Here is an 18341-nt window from a genome sequence, read left to right as displayed (position 1 = left end):
GTGCAAACAAGAAGAAACACCTTTGAGGCTGCAAGTGGAAGAAGTCCTCGCACTGACAAACATGAAGAGCGATGAAGAGCCCCCGTTCCAGCAGGTCTTACAAATTATTGGCTTTGTAGGCGGGAGGGTGCAAAACCAGGAACAATAATAATTAAAATTATTCAATTCTTAAAATGCACTTTCAGACCTGCATTGCTCTTTAGAGTTAAGCAAAAACAACAAATGTAAAATTAAAGATGGACTGCTAGCATGGATATCTGGAAAAATTAAGGGTACACACAGCCATGTCCTTACATCAAGCACAGCGTTACCAGCTCTGTGAACAGTCAGTTGAGCCATTCATAAGAAAACCTCAACAAATTTGAAAATTAGAAAACACACGTGTATCTTTCTTCAGCACAGTGACTATGCATTATCATGGCTATGTACAAGCAATGGAGTACAGTGCAAGTCAGCTGTCACACAGCAGAGCACATGCTACGATACTGTGTGGGTACAAAATACATGTCGCATCTATTGAAATGTTCCGCTTTGTAAGGCAGAACTGCTCACTTGTCATGCACCTCATTTCAGTTCCATGCACTATGACATGCCTCAGACATACAGTAAACACTGTACATCAGTTCACATCCAAGGGCACCAGGTGGCACAGTGGCTATATTCCCACTTGGTCTCACTTTCATTTTATCAGACAAGGGTCCTGGCCTAAAGTACTGAATTTCACAGAATTTTAAATTCAAGTTATCACTGATCAGCTATAAACAGTAGCTTTTCTTACCTTGTTTAACTGCATTGTCATTATTCACATTAGTGTTCAGCAAGAATAAATAAACATAAATATGACCTAAAGACCTACGCACGACTCAGTCCTTCATCTGCTGTAACTAAGAGCTAAAAATATAAAGAGTCCCAATTTTTCTCAGCCTGAAAGTCTAGTTTTTCCTGTAAAGTCACACACGCACAGACACACACACAGAGAAAAGGCTAAACACATATGGTGAAGCCACGACAGCAACAGTGTGTTAACAGGTCAGTGGCTTATTAAACTGGCCTCAGTTAATACTTGTAGCTCAGACTGCCAAAAACGTACCAAACTTTGACTCTCAATGCTGCATGGCTGAGCATCACGAAGGTGGGAGCAAAAGATAACCAGAAAGGAGTGTCTTCGTTTGCTCCGCAGCAGAACAAGCAGAAGATGTACTGTGAGAGAAATAGAGGAGGACGGTACAAAGTTCCAAGAATCAAAGGAGACTTTTTGCCTCATGCCGCATCGGTATGTCAGTATTGCAGATGTGCCTGGTACTGAAAGAAATGCCATCTTACAGATGTGAGGAAAGGTAACGATCCAAGGAGGGTTAATCACTTCCGAAACATACACTTGGCAGTGTTTACACCTGATATGTTACATTTACTTGGCAACAAAAACAACTGAATAATTTCTTCAAAGGACAACATAGGGCAAGTAGCAGCCATGTACAGCCATGTACAGCTTGTACAAATATCTGGTGCTGCCCGTCATAAGGGAACTTCCACAAACCCAAATATTACATGTTCTATTACGAAGCATGCAGTCTTGCAATGCAACAGCCAATTCAACATCTCACATTTAAAGGTTCACCAACACAATACAAAGTTCACTGAAGGTAAATCTATGTACACAAAATAGCAAGGGCAACATAAAATCTGAATTTTCATCATTTCTTTATTATCCCTGGATACCGGGTATATATACATCACTGCTGCCCAGAAAGATTAGCTGTAGCTATGAATCATGACAAATCACAGATCTATACTATACTAATACACAGCATTTACAAATCTTAAAAGTTATTAAAATCTTACTGGTGCGTAGTGCTGTTTCGTCCATATGAGGCTTCACAAGAGCATGTGCCTGAGAGACAAGTGAACAGTTTTATTCTGATGAACAAAATATTTAAGGCATTAATCCCGCACAAGGTCCTAGGGATTCGGAGAGGTGCAGTGCAATCTACTGTATCAACACCACCCACTCAGGATATTTGATGTTAATGGAGAGTAATTGCTGCTCCGGGAAAAAACTAAAGGAAAAAATTTCTTTAAAAAAACCACCCAGGACACAATGCCATGAAGAAACCTGACTTAAACGGTCATCCAGCTGACTGAGAGAAACACAAATGTGATGGTTTGAATCATAACTCAGAGGAGGTGCAACCCACAGACACAAAAAAGCGTGAAGGGGACTACAGAAAACAGTCATGGATAGGTTGGAGGTACTAGGGTTACGATGTTGGGTAGAGCGCACCAAAATAGGTACCCGTCTCAACAGCCTAGCTCCTGCATATACACGGTGAGAAATAAGAGCCAATGCATCCCCTTACAATATCCAAAATGCAGTATGTTGAAATGTGTAAAACGCAATAATAACCTAACGTTCTTTGATTTTTGTCATTTCTCTTTGCTTTTAAATGAATAACTGTGTTAGAAATGTTCTTCCCTTGTGGAAGTTACTAGAAAGCGCTACATGATCATACCTGTGACACACTTTAACCTTTCGACCTTGAGCCCTCGCTGTATGTGTGTGGAGATCTGTGCAATTTCTCAGTGCACTGTCTCTGCTTCTACCTGACTCTGCACACACACACACACACTTTCTGAACTGCTTGTCCCCTACGGGGTCGCGGGGAACCAGAGCCTACCTGGCAACACAGGGCGTAGGGCCGGAGGGGGAGGCGACACAACCAGGACGGGACACCAGTCTGTCGCAAGGCACCCCAAGGGGGACTCGAACCCCAGACCCACCGGAGAGCAGGACCCGGGCCAACCCACCGCGCCACTGCGCCACTGCCCCCCCCTCCTGACCCTGCACTGTTAATGAAAACAATAAAATCAAAACTGAATAAAAACATTGTTCGTCCAGACAGAAAAATGAAATGTGGTACGGAAGCAGCAACTCACTATGTACAACAGACACTATTCTTTGAATGTATCCGCATGCACGCAACACGCACATACACACCCATTTAACCGACACAATACAAAGTTGCATCTACAGTACTTACAATTGTTTAACCAGGTGTATAAATGGGTAAAAAAAAATTTAAGTACTTTAACATTGTAAGCTGCTTTAGAGAAAAGCGTCAGCTAAATAAATAAATGTAAATGTACAGACACATGCATCCAGAGGAGGAAAAAAATTTGTCATAGTTCTACACAGAAAAAAAAAAGAGAAAAAAGCAATGGAGTTACTTATGTATGCCTGGCTGAATTTACGTCTGCAGTCACTGAGCACAAAGGCTCAGCAATGGGGGCATGTTCGCACCAGAGGAGGGGGAACTGACGTTGGTACGGCCAGTTACATAACTGCCCAGGAACATATCATCTGTCGTAGCTCGAAGGTTAAAGAGAGCGACACGAATACCACACATACCCATAGCAGTCACGGGTGACACACTGCTGGGGAGAAAACGAAACCACCCTTAAGCAACTAGAGAATGATGCTGCACCCCTCTCCCCATGAATAGAAAATGCCAAAACTTGCTGTAATTCCACTGTAATATGGTGGATCTTTTCAATGTTCTTGTCCCTGTGCAATCTTCCAACCTCTTTGTGTGGGACAAAAAAGGAAAATACAGCAGGATTTATATTTAATGAGCAGTGTGGAATAGCAGTTGCATGTTAAAATTTTGACGGTTATGATCATAATAATAATTATTTTAGGTTTAATGAAACCTCATTAAATGTTCATCTGAAACGAAATCCACGAACAACGAGACAGGTCACCAGGGGAGATTCTTCTGACTGACCTCTCCTGCACACAGAACATTCGACAAGCATAATGAAAGAAGCACAAATAGAAACCTGTTCCATGGGAGACGTGCCCCCATGTCTGGCACAAACACCCCCTCTATCTGTTACTAGAGGCCATGAGAAGAACATATGTGTAACAGTACAGTACTAAGCAGTCAGACCTATGCCAATACTCCTTTCCCCAACTTGAGCATTTAGATGTGCAGCTAGCAGATACTTTTTTCCAAAGCAATGCACAATACAGAGAAAATAACTGTTAACTTCACCAAGAGAAAGAGATTCAGATTTGGATGCACTTCTCAAAGTAGTCAGTTAGTCCAATACCGCAGCTTTTGACATCATAAATTACACCAACAGTCATATATAGACAGATACACAGTTGTATACAGAACTGATAGAGTAAAATTTTGTTTATGACAAATAATGTAGTGAAAGTTTATGGAGTAATGGAGAAGTAGATAGGAGATCTGGAGAAATGTGAGTCTGAAATAGATGTGTTTTGGGACCCTTCCTGAATGTTGAGAAGGATTCAACAACTCTGAGTGAGAGAGGAAGCTCAACGGTAATGGAGAAATTTGTAAATTCACTTTGACTTGTATTGAAACAAAAACAGTATAAAGACAAGGTATTTCAAGTTCTACCTAATCAGCTGCATTGGTTTTTGAAGATATATATTTATTCTGAAACTGATGCCTGCAACACATTCCAAAAAAAGTTGGGACGGGGGTAGTCTAGGGCTATTTATAACAATGTGACAAGTTGAAATAACAAGGTGATGTGAAACAGGTGATGTTGAACGGATGAGGAAATCGTGTTACAGTATATAAGGAGTCATATATGTACAAATTTTGGAGCAACATATGATGCCATCCAGATGCCATTTTTTTCATGGACATCCCTGCATTTTCCAGCCGGACGACGCCAAACCGCATTCTGCCCGGATTACGAGTGAATGGCTGCGTAAGCAGAGACTGCGGGTACCAGACTGGCCTTCCTGCAGTCCTGACCTGTCTCCGATAGAGAATGTGTGATGTATTATGAAACACAAAACACAGCAACGAAGGCCCCGCACAACTGCACATCTGAACACCTGTATAATGGATGAATGGGGGAAAAATCCACTTCTTAAGCTTAACCGACTGGTGTCTTTAGGGCCCAAACACTTAATAAGTGTTATTAAAAGACATAGTGATGTTACACACTTTTAGAACACCTGAACTGAAGCCCAAAAATAATTACAGAAGCATGAATTATGACTTTCCTGTTCATCTGGCCTTTCATAAGGAGTTTCCCATTTCAGTCTAAAAAATCCATCAGAAGTGTTCACACAAATTATATTTTCTCATAAAAATTATATATTTTCTTTGTACTATTAATCCCTCAAAAGGTCTGTGCCTGTGTATATATGATGAAGCAAACGGAGGGTTTGAACATTGACTAAAGCCCCGGTAAAAATGCTGGTTCCCTTAAAGGGCCAGCGCAGCGGAAGGCGCTGGGCACTGCGCTGATGCCCATTCCCACTTCAGCATGGAAAGCCACACTAAGCTGCTCAAGAAGTGTTCAGTTTAAGCCTGCAGAACCCAGCCTGCTAACCTACTTTCCCAGTGCTTTCCTGTGCAGTGTTACAGATAGTCACAGTTACCTAATGCTTACACTACAGCGTGCTTCACCCAAAAAGGGCAAAACAACTCCACACACACAGCCTTCTTATCCAGAACAAGATAAATACCCTGCTTGCATCTTAATGAGGGGCCTCTGATTAAAAGCACGTGTAAGTCACAGCTTACATACATGCAGAAATGTCAGAGGGATGTCTGTTTGAAGTCTTTAGAAGTCACACACCATCAACCCAACCTCCTCAAGCACTACATACATTACACTTACACAACATTTTTGTCCAAAGTAGCTCTCAGTGTTAAGCTACTCACACTGATTTACCCATTTACACAGGGATATTTTTACTGTATCAATTCATGGTAAGGACCTTCACTAATGGTAGTACAGTAGAGTTCGTCAGGGGTAGATTCAAACCTTGGTTCCTTGGGTCCAAAGGTGGCAACTCTAACACTGCCAGTCAGCAAATACTAAGGCCTACTGGGACAGGGTACTTTTACCCAGTTTTTCTTCAATATACTGTATCACAGCTGGGATAAGCTTGAAGGCATGTGCAGAAAGAAGCCATGGACACAACAGTGTAGTGTTTATTTGTGCTCCATTTCTAAGGTTTTGGTGGCTCAATGGCAGGATTTCTAGTTTCTAAATGAGAGTGCTAGATTCAATAGCTCTTCAGTGTAGGGGACCTCTGAGGAAGGAGAGCACTCTATTATTCTAGAGACTGCTGGTAGCACTCCAGCTATCGATGCTGCCTTCAGATGTGCTGGTTTCAGGTTTGAACCTCAGCTTCTGCTTAAGTGCCCCTGATCAAATTGCTTAGCCTGAATTGCTTCAATAGAAGCTACTGAGTGCCATAAATGGGTAAATCACTGTAAGTTGCTTTGCTTTCAGCTAAATGAACCAATGTAGATAAGTGACGGTGGCTGGCGGAAAGGAGAAGAGGGTTGACAGGTAAGAGGAGGGGAGCAGAACTGCTGGGATCAACGCCTACTTCTGGCAGCCGACTCATGGAGTGATTTACCTCTGAGAATTAGTACTTAACCTTGTTCTGATTCCAGAGAGAAGGGCTGAACCAATTAATCTGCCCACCTTCAAAGCTCACTCTTGTGTGAGGCCTGGATAAAAAAGCACACACTGGTTATGTAAAGAGCTCAATGGTGAATCGATGGAAAGCACTAGTGTGGCTGTGGTGCTCCATGGAGGTCAGCAGTTGAGGCTTAAAGGAGAGCTGTAGAAACCCTTATACAGGCAATTTGAACACTAGCATAGCTTCGATGTTTTACTAAAAATGTGGAACTGCTGTGTTAAAATTAAATTTTCATACAAATTTAAGTGAAAGAGAGGACAAAAGACAATCCTAAATGCTGGTGGGGAGCTCCATTAAGTCAAAATCTGCTTTTCAAAGCAACAGGATGAGGTTCGTGTCAAGTCAACCCTCAGCTTGTTAAAGGAGGAAATTCAGTCTTCCACAGACGGGATCCACACTTTATGTGTCAGGGCTCTTCATGGTTCATAGAGAATACATGTATTATCATTCATTATCATTCATGAACATAAATGTGGAGAGGTCAGACTTGTCCTTAGAGCACATGTGACAGGTGATCTACCTTCAGTGAAACACACCTTCATAGTAAGCCGTCCGAAGTGATCATGGAGATTCTGTCTGGGGGATTAAACATAAAATTGTTACTGAATCCTAGCCCCAGTCCACTTAAAGAGAGGTGCAAACTGAGATAGTATGTATAAAGCTGTATTTAAAATATTCAGTGCTTAGGACTGAGGTGTTTTCAGTTTCCGTACCTCTGCAGTTTAAAGTTCATATACATCACTGGACTGTACAACCACAGGGCCAGATAAAATGGAAAATGTACTGCTCTAGGCAATTTACCAGGATTTACCAGGCAAGCACTAACAAAAATTGTCCTGATTTCAGCCATTATACTGGACAGTGTTCCAATTACTGTTATATCATTATGAATGTAAACAGACCAACCTAATACTGTACATGCATAACAACAAAAATGGGAAAATACTATATAAGTATTGAATTATTCTCAGGGATATTATTATGCTGTTACTGTATAACCCATACCAGGAGAAAGTTCTCTTATATACAAAAATGTACCTCAGCCCCTGTGCTTCATGATTTATGACAACTGGAGCACTGAAAGAAATCATACAGAATAGACAGCATATGGTGTGTATGTACAGATATAAGTAATTACTAATAAACCTGTCAAATCTGCTTGAAGTGCTTTATTTGTGTGCAGAACTTAGAGGTATATATAGTTTATTATGTATTATCTGCTTCAGTGGACAGACAAAGAACATGTATATTTATCAACAACAAGTCAGCAATGTCAGTGTATTGTTGTTCTGTTGTGAAAGGAAGCGTCTTAGGAATGGTCTGGAAAAAGGACTTATGAAATGTATGATGCAATCACATTCTCAACTCACGAGTCTCCTTCTTGAACGGCTGCCGAGTGCTGACGCAGATGTGACGTGCTCCCCTGGGGCTGACCCAGAACTTAAATTCAGTAACCGGACCCCTTGTTTCCTACAGCCTGAAGGACATGCCCTGTCTTTTCTCAGGGAAAAAATATGATGATACAAATGCATGATGATATGAAAGAAAATTGTTATGTTGTTGAACTGGGGGACAAGAAAAACTGCATTTGACACAGTTTATGAGAACCCCTACACCGTGGGTCTTTTTTATGGAAATGAAAAAAATAAGGAAAAAAGAACTGAAAGAAGAGGTTACAATCATGTATAAGCATTCCTCGATTTACTAAATTATTCAGTTCCTGAAAACAGTGCAGATTTCAAAGTTTTAGACACTAAAATCCCATTTTCCATTTATCCACTTAACAGATGCTTTTCTCCAAAGCAACTTACAATGTTAAGCCACTTACAAATATTTACCTGTTCATACAGCTGGATAATTTTACTGGAGCTGGGAATGAAACCCACAACCTTTGGGTCTAAAGACAGCAGCTTTAACCACTATACCACCAGTTGATTTAAACAGGAGGGAAACAGTAATGTGTTCCCAGCCCATCTACAAACCCCAAAAGACAAATTTTCCCAAATATCACTAGAACACTGTAAAACAGTATATAATGTCCAACCCATAATTTCAGCACATTATTAAATTTGTACATTTACACATTTAGGCTACTGCTGTATTGTATTTCTCACTTTTTTTTTACTGATCCATGGGATGAGTAATAAACTAAGTTGGGATCCACTCCGCATGTTGCATTTATTGTGAACAACTTTCTCAAACTGCATACTGTTAAATATGTATACATACCAGAAAAACCATCAGCAAAACTTTTCCCGCTAATTATTCTCTCCGCAATGATTCTATTGATCGCAGAGAGAATAATTAGCAGGAAAGGTTTGCAGCACCTTCACTTCCTACAGAGGCTGAAAAGCGCCAAACTCCCCCCTCCCATCCTCACCACCTTCTACAGAGAGACAATAGAGAGCATCCAATACAGCTGTCTCACTGTGTGGTACAGGAACTGCACACCCTCTGACCGCAAGACCCTAGAGTGAATTGTGAGAACAGCTGAAAAGATCATCAGAGTCTCTCTACTCACCACTGACACCTCATACAACTATCGCTGCAGCCGCAAAGCCACCAGTATTGCAGATGACCCCACTCATCCCTCTCATAGACTCTTCGCCTTCTTGCCATCTGGCAGAAGGTACAGGAGCATCCGTGCCACCATTAGCAGACTCCGCAACAGTTTCTTCCCTGAAGCAGTCAGATTACTCAACACCCTGCATCAGACACTTCTCATTATGGGACTCATTTTTGCTGCTACTTAATACTTATTGCTGCTATACTACAAACAGTTTACAGTTACAGTTTACAGCCCATGTCCTGTGTATTTATTGTCCCGTGTATCTACTGTTCTGTTTTGTATATTTATTGTCCTGCAATCGTCTCACACTGTTGTGTATTTGCACTTCTTTATGTAGCCTTGCGTACTGTACTGTACTCTTTTTGAACTTGAACAAAACATCTAATATGGCCGACAGACACAGCTGTGGAATTTCATACAATTCCTACAATGCCTCACTCTCTAAAAGCAACACTCTCATATTCCTAACACTGCATGTAGATGCGTTAACTACAGTACATTAGGATGCACAAACGTTTATTTTTTGACGTTTCGGATATATTTGGTTATACCGATTTTTTTGCTCCATATGTCAAAAATTGGGTCTGAAAAGGCTAAGAGCTGTTATAGCGAAATGTTACAGAAAAGGTTTGTAAATGGGCGTGCTGACACAGCGAGTTCAGCTGGTGCCCGCTGCGTGGTGGGTTTGGGGTTTCAGCCCTGCTTGGGGTGTCTTGCGACAGACTAGATGCCAAGATGCCATTCCATGCTGAGCTGGGGATCCAAGATTCCATTTAGCAACATAATCATTATTACTTGTTACACACTGGCTTACAATTGTTACTTTCTAGAATGCCCAGGAGGGGTGGGCAACCACTGGCCTGTGGACCCCCCCAGGTTTTTTCTCCCTCAACTTTCAGTTGGGAGTTTTTGTTCTTTTCCCCGGTGGCCAATAGGCATACCTATAGCTCTATAAAAGTACTTTATTATGGTAGCCATTAGTCGACTGTCTTCTTTGTTTGTATCTGTTTTTCTTGCCTTATGTCTGTGTTAAAAGCGCTTTGTGTCACTGCGTGAGAAGAGCACTCTATAAAAATAAATTGAATTGAACTGAATTGGGTTCCCCCAGAGGAGCTGGAGGAGGTGTGCGGGGAGAGGGAAGTCTGGGGGGCTCTGCTTGGACTACTGCCCCCGCGACCCGGTCCCGGATAAGCGAGGAAGATGGATGGATGGATGGATGGATGGATGGATGGATGGATGGATGAACTGAATTGAACTAGTGCCCTGTCCTGGGTGTGTCCCCTCTGCCTTCGGCCTTGCACGTTGTGTTTACATTTACACTTTTTCATTTAGCAGACGCTTTTCTTCCAAGTGACTTCCAATGGATACTATGTAGTGTAGTGTAGTGTAAGTGTTGCTGGGTAAGGCTCCAGTTTGCCGTGACGCCGCTTGGGACAAGGGGTTGATGACAATGGATGGAAGGTTTGCAAATCAAGGGATGCCTGTACACACGTATTCTTTATATGAAGAGAGAAGGTGGTGTTAGTCATCATCAAGACTAACAGAGTAAAAAAGGATGAACAATGATGAAATCACTGGAGCACAACAGTTGTCGCAGGTAGCTGCTGGTGCCTCACAGCTTCTAGGTTGTGGGTTTGAGCCAAGATTATTTTGCACAGAGTTTGTGTAGGTTTCCAAACAAAGCACGTGTTTCTAGTGAAATGGTTAATTTATAGATAAATTGACTGTAGTGGTAATGAGTGTCCTGCAGTGGAGTGGTGTCCTTGCCAGGGTGTACCCTACCTCACACTCTTTGTTTCTACGATTGGCTGAAAATACAGCTTCGTCTTGAGCCAATGTTCACGGCACTATACATTTTTTGGAAGGGAAATTTAAATTTTAACATAGTCTTGGATCTTCAAAAATGTATAGATGGTGGGACTGCCATTCATAAAAAGAATCAGGCTGACAATTTAAGAAGTAACTAAGATATATCTCATGTAACTAATGCAGCTGTAATTTTTCTTTTGTCTTTAGTATTGCTCTGACAAAAAACACTACATTAACATATATTCCCAAAATTTCTGCAGCATGCTATGCTCCATTCCTTTAATCACCTTCAGAAAGACAGCACAAAAAAATGGGATACATGGGAAAGTGGCAAGGCAGAAACCAGTGCTCATGAACAAGAATATGAAAGCTCGTCTACATTTTGGCAAAGAGCAGCTGGATGTCTCTCAAGACTTCTGAAAGAATGTTCTGTGGACTGATTAATCAGAAGTAGAAAATTCTGAATGATTTGGCCCCTGTAATATTTTGAGTAAGAACGTTGTGCTAACAGTCAAGGAGTGGTGGTCAAAGTAGTGGTGGCAGTGTGATAGTCTGGGAATGTTTGCCACTATAGGACCTGGGCACCTTGCTGTCATTGAATGAACTATTAATTCCCCTTTGTATCAGAAATTCTAAAGAAGAATGTCAGGCTACCAGTCTTTGAATTTAAGTTCAGCCACAGCTGAATCAGGCAGCAAAGACAGTGATCTTCAACATACAGGCAAGTCAACATCAGAATGTATAAAAAATCTGATATGAATATGACTGAAATGTCTGGCAAAAAAATGAAACAAGCTGTCAGTGCTGGAAAACCTGAAAATGTAGCTGAGCTAAAGCAGTTCTGGATGGAGAAGTGTGCCAAAACTTATGCACAGTAATGGAGAGACCCTGGTCAACAGCATCAGGCAGGATTTAGTTAGTCATTACAGCTAAAGGTAGTGCAACTCCTTATGAAAGGAGAGTTTCTCTTTCACGCGTATGATTTCACATTTCATTATGTTTCTACGTCAGTTCCTTGATGTGGAACAATGCACTTTTCTTCTTCAAATTTCATTCATGTATGACTAGAACTGACAAAAAAATCTGATCATATTCAGTGTCAAAAACTGGAAAAGTGGAAAGGGACCAAATACTTCACACTGCACTGTATGTGAACCAGCTGAAATCCAGAAGTTTTCTAACAAACTGAAAATTGGCTTTTGCTGTGAAGCATATTAGAACCTATTTCTTTTTATAATGGATCCTGTACTTTTATGCATGTTTGCCACGCCCACACCTCCGGGCCAACACGGAACACCTGGGACGCAACGCAGACTACAGCATAAAAGGCTGCGTCGGACCACCAGCTGATGCGGAACCTTGATCTGCCTCCTCGTTAGCGGCCTTCTCTAGCCATTTCCTGTTCCCGAACGCCTTCCCCGAACCCGTCCCTTGTTCCCCCGATCTACTGCCTCTTTCTAATCATCGACCTCTTGCCTGTGTACTGACCTCGCCTTTTGGATCCTCCCTGTTACGACGTTCGCACCTCGAAGACCCTTTGCCCGTCCTCTGACCTCCTCTCTTGGATTTCCCCGAAGACACCACCACGATTACCGCTCTGCACTTGGGTCCGCCGCTTCCTTCAGACCCGACCATGACAATGTTGGCTAGTTTTACAGACAGTTTATTATATAATGTGCAAATTAAACTTTTAAGGTTGGAAAATGTGGATTTTCTAAATACCTTAATCTGCAAGTGTGACAGAATTCAAAATGGATTACGGAAAATTAACTGACAACAGATGTATGGTAAAAGGTTTCTTTGGGGTTTCAGTTTATTTGCAAACCTTTAACAGGTATAATATGGGGACAGCTGGAAGTGTAGTAGTTAGAGCTACTGCCTTTGGACCTAAAGGGTGCAGGCCTGATTCTCACCTCCAGCTGTAGTAACTTTGAGCAAGGTATTTACCCTAAAATTCCTCCTGTTAAAATTACCCAGTTATATCAAAGGAGCAGATAACTGTAAGTACCTTAACACTGTAAGTCACTTTGGAGAAATGCATCAGCTAAATTAATTAATGTAATATAGCCAGTAAAATAATGATGCAGCTACTGCTAATAAAATCAAGCATTTTGCAAAAGTGAGCACTTCTTTTGCACATGAAAACACACACACACACATTTTCAGAACCGCTTGTCCCATACAGGGTCACGGAGCCTACCCGGTAACACAGGGCATAAGGCCAGAGGGGGGGACACACCCAGAACGGGACATCAGTCCATCACAAGGCACCCCAAGCAGGACTTGAACCCCGGACCCACCGGAGAGCAGGACCGTGGTCCAACCCACTGCGCCACCGCACCCCCTACCACATGAAAACAATATTTCCTTCATAATCTTTCAGTTAGGTGCGGTAATTGATGGTAAATGTAGTCCAGTGGCCAAGGAAACAGAAAGGCAAACCATACTGTGGCATAGATGTCACCTGCATTATTAATAAAAAAAATCTGTACAGACAAGGGGGTTTCTCACTGGAACAACCAATATTTTGACTCTTTTTAATTATGTTGATACAAAGAATGACGACATAGATTGTACGGCTTTTTTGTCAATACCTGGGACTGCACTAAGTATTCACAGATATCGTAAAGCAAAGATAAAATGTAAAAGAATATTAGATCCTCTTAGAATACAACAAAATGATATGCAGTCCCAAGATTTAAATGCCGGGACTTGTCTATGATTCAATTCTGATGTGAACAGTGTGTGTGTGTATCCACAGCCAGGAAAGTCACCAAAGACATTTGTTACTGTGGGAGTGGTTCAGTTTTCAAAAAAACACAATGAATAAGTCACCGTTCTTACGCATGCTGTTATGTAAGTGTACTGGGGCGGTTCAGACAAAACCTTCAGATATCTAGGCAACAATCAAAATAGCGCAATGGAGACGTGAAGCACAGGCCAGCTTTCACAAAACTGCCAATTTCTCCCCGATAGGAACACTGCAGGAGAATACACTACATACATCTGTTACACTGATCTCAGTCATTAATGTCATATTTATTCTCATTTGACATTTTGACAATGGACTTATATCCAAAAAGGCAGAAGTTCATTCCAACTTGTTGACTCCTGTGCCGTTTTATTCAGGAGCGCCTGCTAACTCTGGATGTAGACGAGAGCTCGAAGAGGTATGTGACACAACTCGTGTCCTCTGCTTTGTGTAATGAGTGACACATTGCCACACCTTGTTTAGAGACATTGTCTCACTATCTCCTCCCTCTTCGCAGTGTCAAATCCATTGGGAAACCTGAACTTGTTCTAAATGCTTACAATAGCGGCTGATAACACGGAATCAATCAGCATAATAAGTGCAAGGATTTCAGTGCTCTTTCACCATTTTAAAGCTAGTAGTCATCCCTGTCAGTGGAGTTACACACAAGGACAGCCACACAAAGCAAAATTAGCTAATATTTCTCCTCGCTATTTATCTACCTCAGTCACGTGCGTTCATTACTTTTAAATAATTTTCTTTTCATTTCTAAGTGAAAATAATGAAATGGGAAATCTCTGACCATCTACCAGTCATGAAAGGAATTTATCACAATAGCTTCTTGGTTTGGTCAATATTTTCACATATTCTGGACAATCCAAACTGTGCAGTCATCGAGTCCTCTTTAAACACTTAATATAACTATAAGAGACAAGATTTTTCTGAATGCACCCTGCATCTATGGCATCTGGAAAGAGTAAAAATACCACTCCGTGGTAGAGTACAGCTCAGTAGTAACGACACGCTGCAGTTGTCGCACAAAAAAGTGGGACAAAGTGGGAAAGGAGAGTGAGGAAGGACAAGGCTCGAGCCAGCAGCGCGTGTCATACATAATCACACAGCAATAACGTTCAATAACTGCACACACTTCACTTGCTCATCTTGTGGGTGCCGTTATTACTTTCACTTATGATTTAGTCGCTGTCACAGTCATGGCAAAACCTTCGCCGTAATACACTGACTAAATCAAATGGCTCGTGACATGATAAATTATTATGTCAGTTGCTTCAGTCAAACCTCTACTACCGCCTATTCTGCTGTGTCCATCATGTTTTACAATCGGTCGTTTTTTGTACGACATACTTTCACACGTATAGAAAGCGCTCTGAAGAGTGAAGAAGAAGAGCGACTCTCAAGGAGAACCGGCGGTTAAAGTTTAACGGACCAACACTGCATTTCCGAAGCACGCGTCGAGAGCCAGTCGAAGAGGTCGCGCGCACGTACACTGTGTGAATGGCTTTTTCGCCGAAGTCGGTCTCTTACACGAGAGGGATACTCGGAAAAGCACTTCACGCGAAACTGAAGAATTGCGCCTTATCACAGTAACTCACCGGAGGAACCCGAATCAGTTTCCGCGCGCGAGCGAGCGCACTCTCTGTTTATGAACACGTGGAGTAGCGGGGGGCAGCGCGGTCATCCCACCGCGATAGTCACAACACTGCGAAATAACCGACACTAATGACAAGCTCAGAACATGAATTCAAGGCAGGAAGCGATCGCGCACTTGCGCAACACACTTACCGCGGTTAGCGGCGCATCCGCTGTCAAATGCACACGTGCGCGAGCGACCGGAGTAGGAGAGGCAGGAGAAGGAAGGGCTGCCGGGAGGCGGTTATATAAGCGGCCCGATTCCTCCTTCATTCAGCACTGTTCACTCACGCAGCCGACGCCGCACACGCGCCTTACATCAGCGGCACCACGCAGCGAACTGCGCTCCCCCGCGGAAAGACGCGCCGCCGCTCTCCACACCCATCCATTCATGTTTCACACTAAATGACACATTCTTAAGTCATCCCCACGGCTCCGCCTGCCCAGCGCGCTCTCTTTCCTCACGCAAAACGTCTAACGCACAATTCACACTGTTCGCGTCGCGATCGCTGCGATCATAAATGGTGCCCTTTCGGACCCGCACATCTGGGGCCGTTGCGAGGTCAAACATTCATTAGAGAACAAGGCTGTGTGTGCATGCGTGCGTGCGCCGCAGTCTGTTACACAACGCGACGCGTGTTTTATAAGTCCTCCTTTCCCTAATACACCGCTGAGCAGATATTTTTTAAAAGCGCTTTTTGACTCGTTGACTTGTGCTTTATTATAACATCATTAACAGGATCGAGTTGACGCAGTTTCAGTTGGACAAACACATTTACAATCTTTACCCGTTTATACAACAGTAGCCTAGTATTGTCACTGTGTATGTCAGTTGGTCAAGCAGGGGAACTCGGACCGGCAGCGTTCAGGCCAAGGGGAGACAGCACTAACCACTCTGGCCCTTGCTGTCAAGCCTCTTCATGTGTCCCAGTGCCACTGTGTAGAAGCCTGTTGTTAAACAGCATTGAACATAACAATAACCTGAGGTGTGTAAATACAGGGTACAGCTCAAGTGATGCACAATACACCTCCAACCTTCAGAGCAGGATTCCATTTTATTTTCCTTTCCTCAAATTGAAAGTTATGAATTTCAGATAATGTTCCCTGTTTTCTTTGAGAATGACTTTTACCCAGACACTTCATTATAGTTCATTAGATATACTTTTTATGCATATTATACCCGAGGCTTGTGCGCCACACACCATCGTCGCTTCACGAGGTGTCAGTGATAAGGGCATTATGTCATGATGCTAATGACATAGTTCAGGGCTACAGTGTACAGCCTACTGCTGTGCACAACAGCTAAAGTTATTCTCTCATTCACACTATCACACAGTACCTGTTTTAACTGGAATACAGCAGTATTGACTTCATTTGTGTGGACGTGTGTATGATTGAGTCATTGAGTTTTATTGCAGACAAATATGAGCTTTTTCCATTTATTGAAAAGAAGAAGTGGTGCTGTTCCAATGATGCCGAGAATGCTCTCACTGCTTGAAACAGGTTTCACACCTTGGTTTAAACCTGGCCTCAGGTCTGTGTCTGAAAAGTGTGGCCTGGTGTCATGGGGGGAGGGCAGGAGACCAAGGAGTTGGTGTGGACCCAGTTGCGGGTTTGTTTATCGTGGCACAGAAGAGCAGCAAACTGGAATCGTAGTCAGGGACAGGCGTGGGTCGATCAAGGTGCAGACGTTGTTCTCGGGACGAGTCAGGAATCTAAGTCAATCAGGTGAGGCAGGAGATCTGAAACCAGGGAGGCAGCAAACAGGGAACGGAGGACAAAGGACAAGAAGGTAAGTGGGGTTCTTTTCTATCGCAAGAGTTCAGCTCGATGAAGTTCTGCAACCTGGTGAGCTGGGACAGCATCTTTCATGTTCTGCGGCTCTGATTCAGAGCAGGTGCAGTCGTTTGGCTTGAGGGTGTGGGCGTGACACCTTGCAGACCTTGGGATGAAAGAGTTATCCCAGGACCCAAAGGAAAGTAACTCAGTTTTAATATTTACACCATTCTGCTGAAAAATTAAGAACTATAGATAATACTTGTACAATAAAACTATGGGTTTCAAACATATAACCTTCAAAACTTTTGAGAGGGGCTTGTCAAAGGTGAGGGGGGTGCAGTGGGTTTGGCAGGGTCCTGCTCTCTGGTGGGTCTGGGGTTCGAGCCCTGCTTTGGGTGCCTTGCAGCGGATTTGCATCCCATCCTAGGGGTGTCCCCCTCCTCCGGCCCTGCACCCTGTGTTGCTGGGTTAGGGTCCAGTTCACTGCAACCCTACTCAGGACAAGCGGTTTCAGCCAGTGTGTGGTTCTTGTCAAAGGTGCATACAGGATATCTATCATTTGTTTTTAAAACTAAGCCTAGCAGATAATAAAGGTCATACTGTAAAAAGTAAATATAAACTTTGATGTCAAGGTGTAAATAAAAGGTTGAGTTCCGCCTGTTTCACTCTTTGTCTGAAAGGCATCTAGAAGTAAATTGTAACCACTAATCTTACAACAGATTTCTGTCTACCGTACAATAAAAGGGATGGATATAAAAAGGAATCTTCTCACAAAACACAGCTGTAGGATGAACAGACCCTAGAACTCTCTAAAATACGTTTTCTTGATTTCTTTTTCATGGTTTCCTAGGTTCAAATATCTGTTTTCCAAGAATCAGTTAAAGTAAAACACTTCAATAAATGGGACATAAAAACACCACATGTCATTGGATTATTGTTGCTGCATTTGCCTGTAATAAAAATGTACGCAGAACATTAGACAAATATGTTGCATTGCCCCAAACATTGACCTGGATATGTGTGAGTGTGTCTATAAAAGCATTGTGTGTGTGATGTACACAAGTCATAGTAGTCCTGCACAGTAATCCAATAAATCACCTTTATGTAACTCACTTTAAGGTTGTGTATAGCATATGGGTCTGAACTGAGAGCCAGACAGGAGCACTGAATAGAGTATAGACCCTCCTAAAATATACTCTGTACTTTACTGGGTTATCCCTATTTGTTTGGAAAAAATAGCCTTTTAATCTGTTGCCACGGTGCACACAGAAGGGGGCAGGAGATCTGTGGAACTCACT

At 42.5% G+C, this 18341-nt stretch overlaps 1 protein-coding gene across 8 annotated transcripts in view; it reads right to left on the bottom strand.

The window, feature by feature from the left end:
• LOC108929636 (neuronal PAS domain-containing protein 2-like) overlaps nucleotides 1–15741 on the bottom strand; it is an 83666-nt gene extending 67925 nt beyond the window's left edge. For all 8 annotated transcript variants that reach the window (XM_018744356.2, XM_018744590.2, XM_018744424.2 and 5 more), the window contains exon 1: nucleotides 15418–15741. The gene's annotated coding sequence lies outside the window, so the exon portion shown is untranslated. The remainder of the gene's footprint in view (nucleotides 1–15417) is intronic.
• Between the last annotated feature and the right edge of the window lie 2600 nt (nucleotides 15742–18341).

The sequence above is a fragment of the Scleropages formosus genome, chromosome 13, assembly GCF_900964775.1.
Source record: "Scleropages formosus chromosome 13, fSclFor1.1, whole genome shotgun sequence".
NCBI classification, from domain to species: Eukaryota; Metazoa; Chordata; class Actinopteri; order Osteoglossiformes; family Osteoglossidae; genus Scleropages; species Scleropages formosus.
Note: the sequence above shows the minus strand (reverse complement) of the source record. Positions and strands in the feature narration are given on the sequence as shown.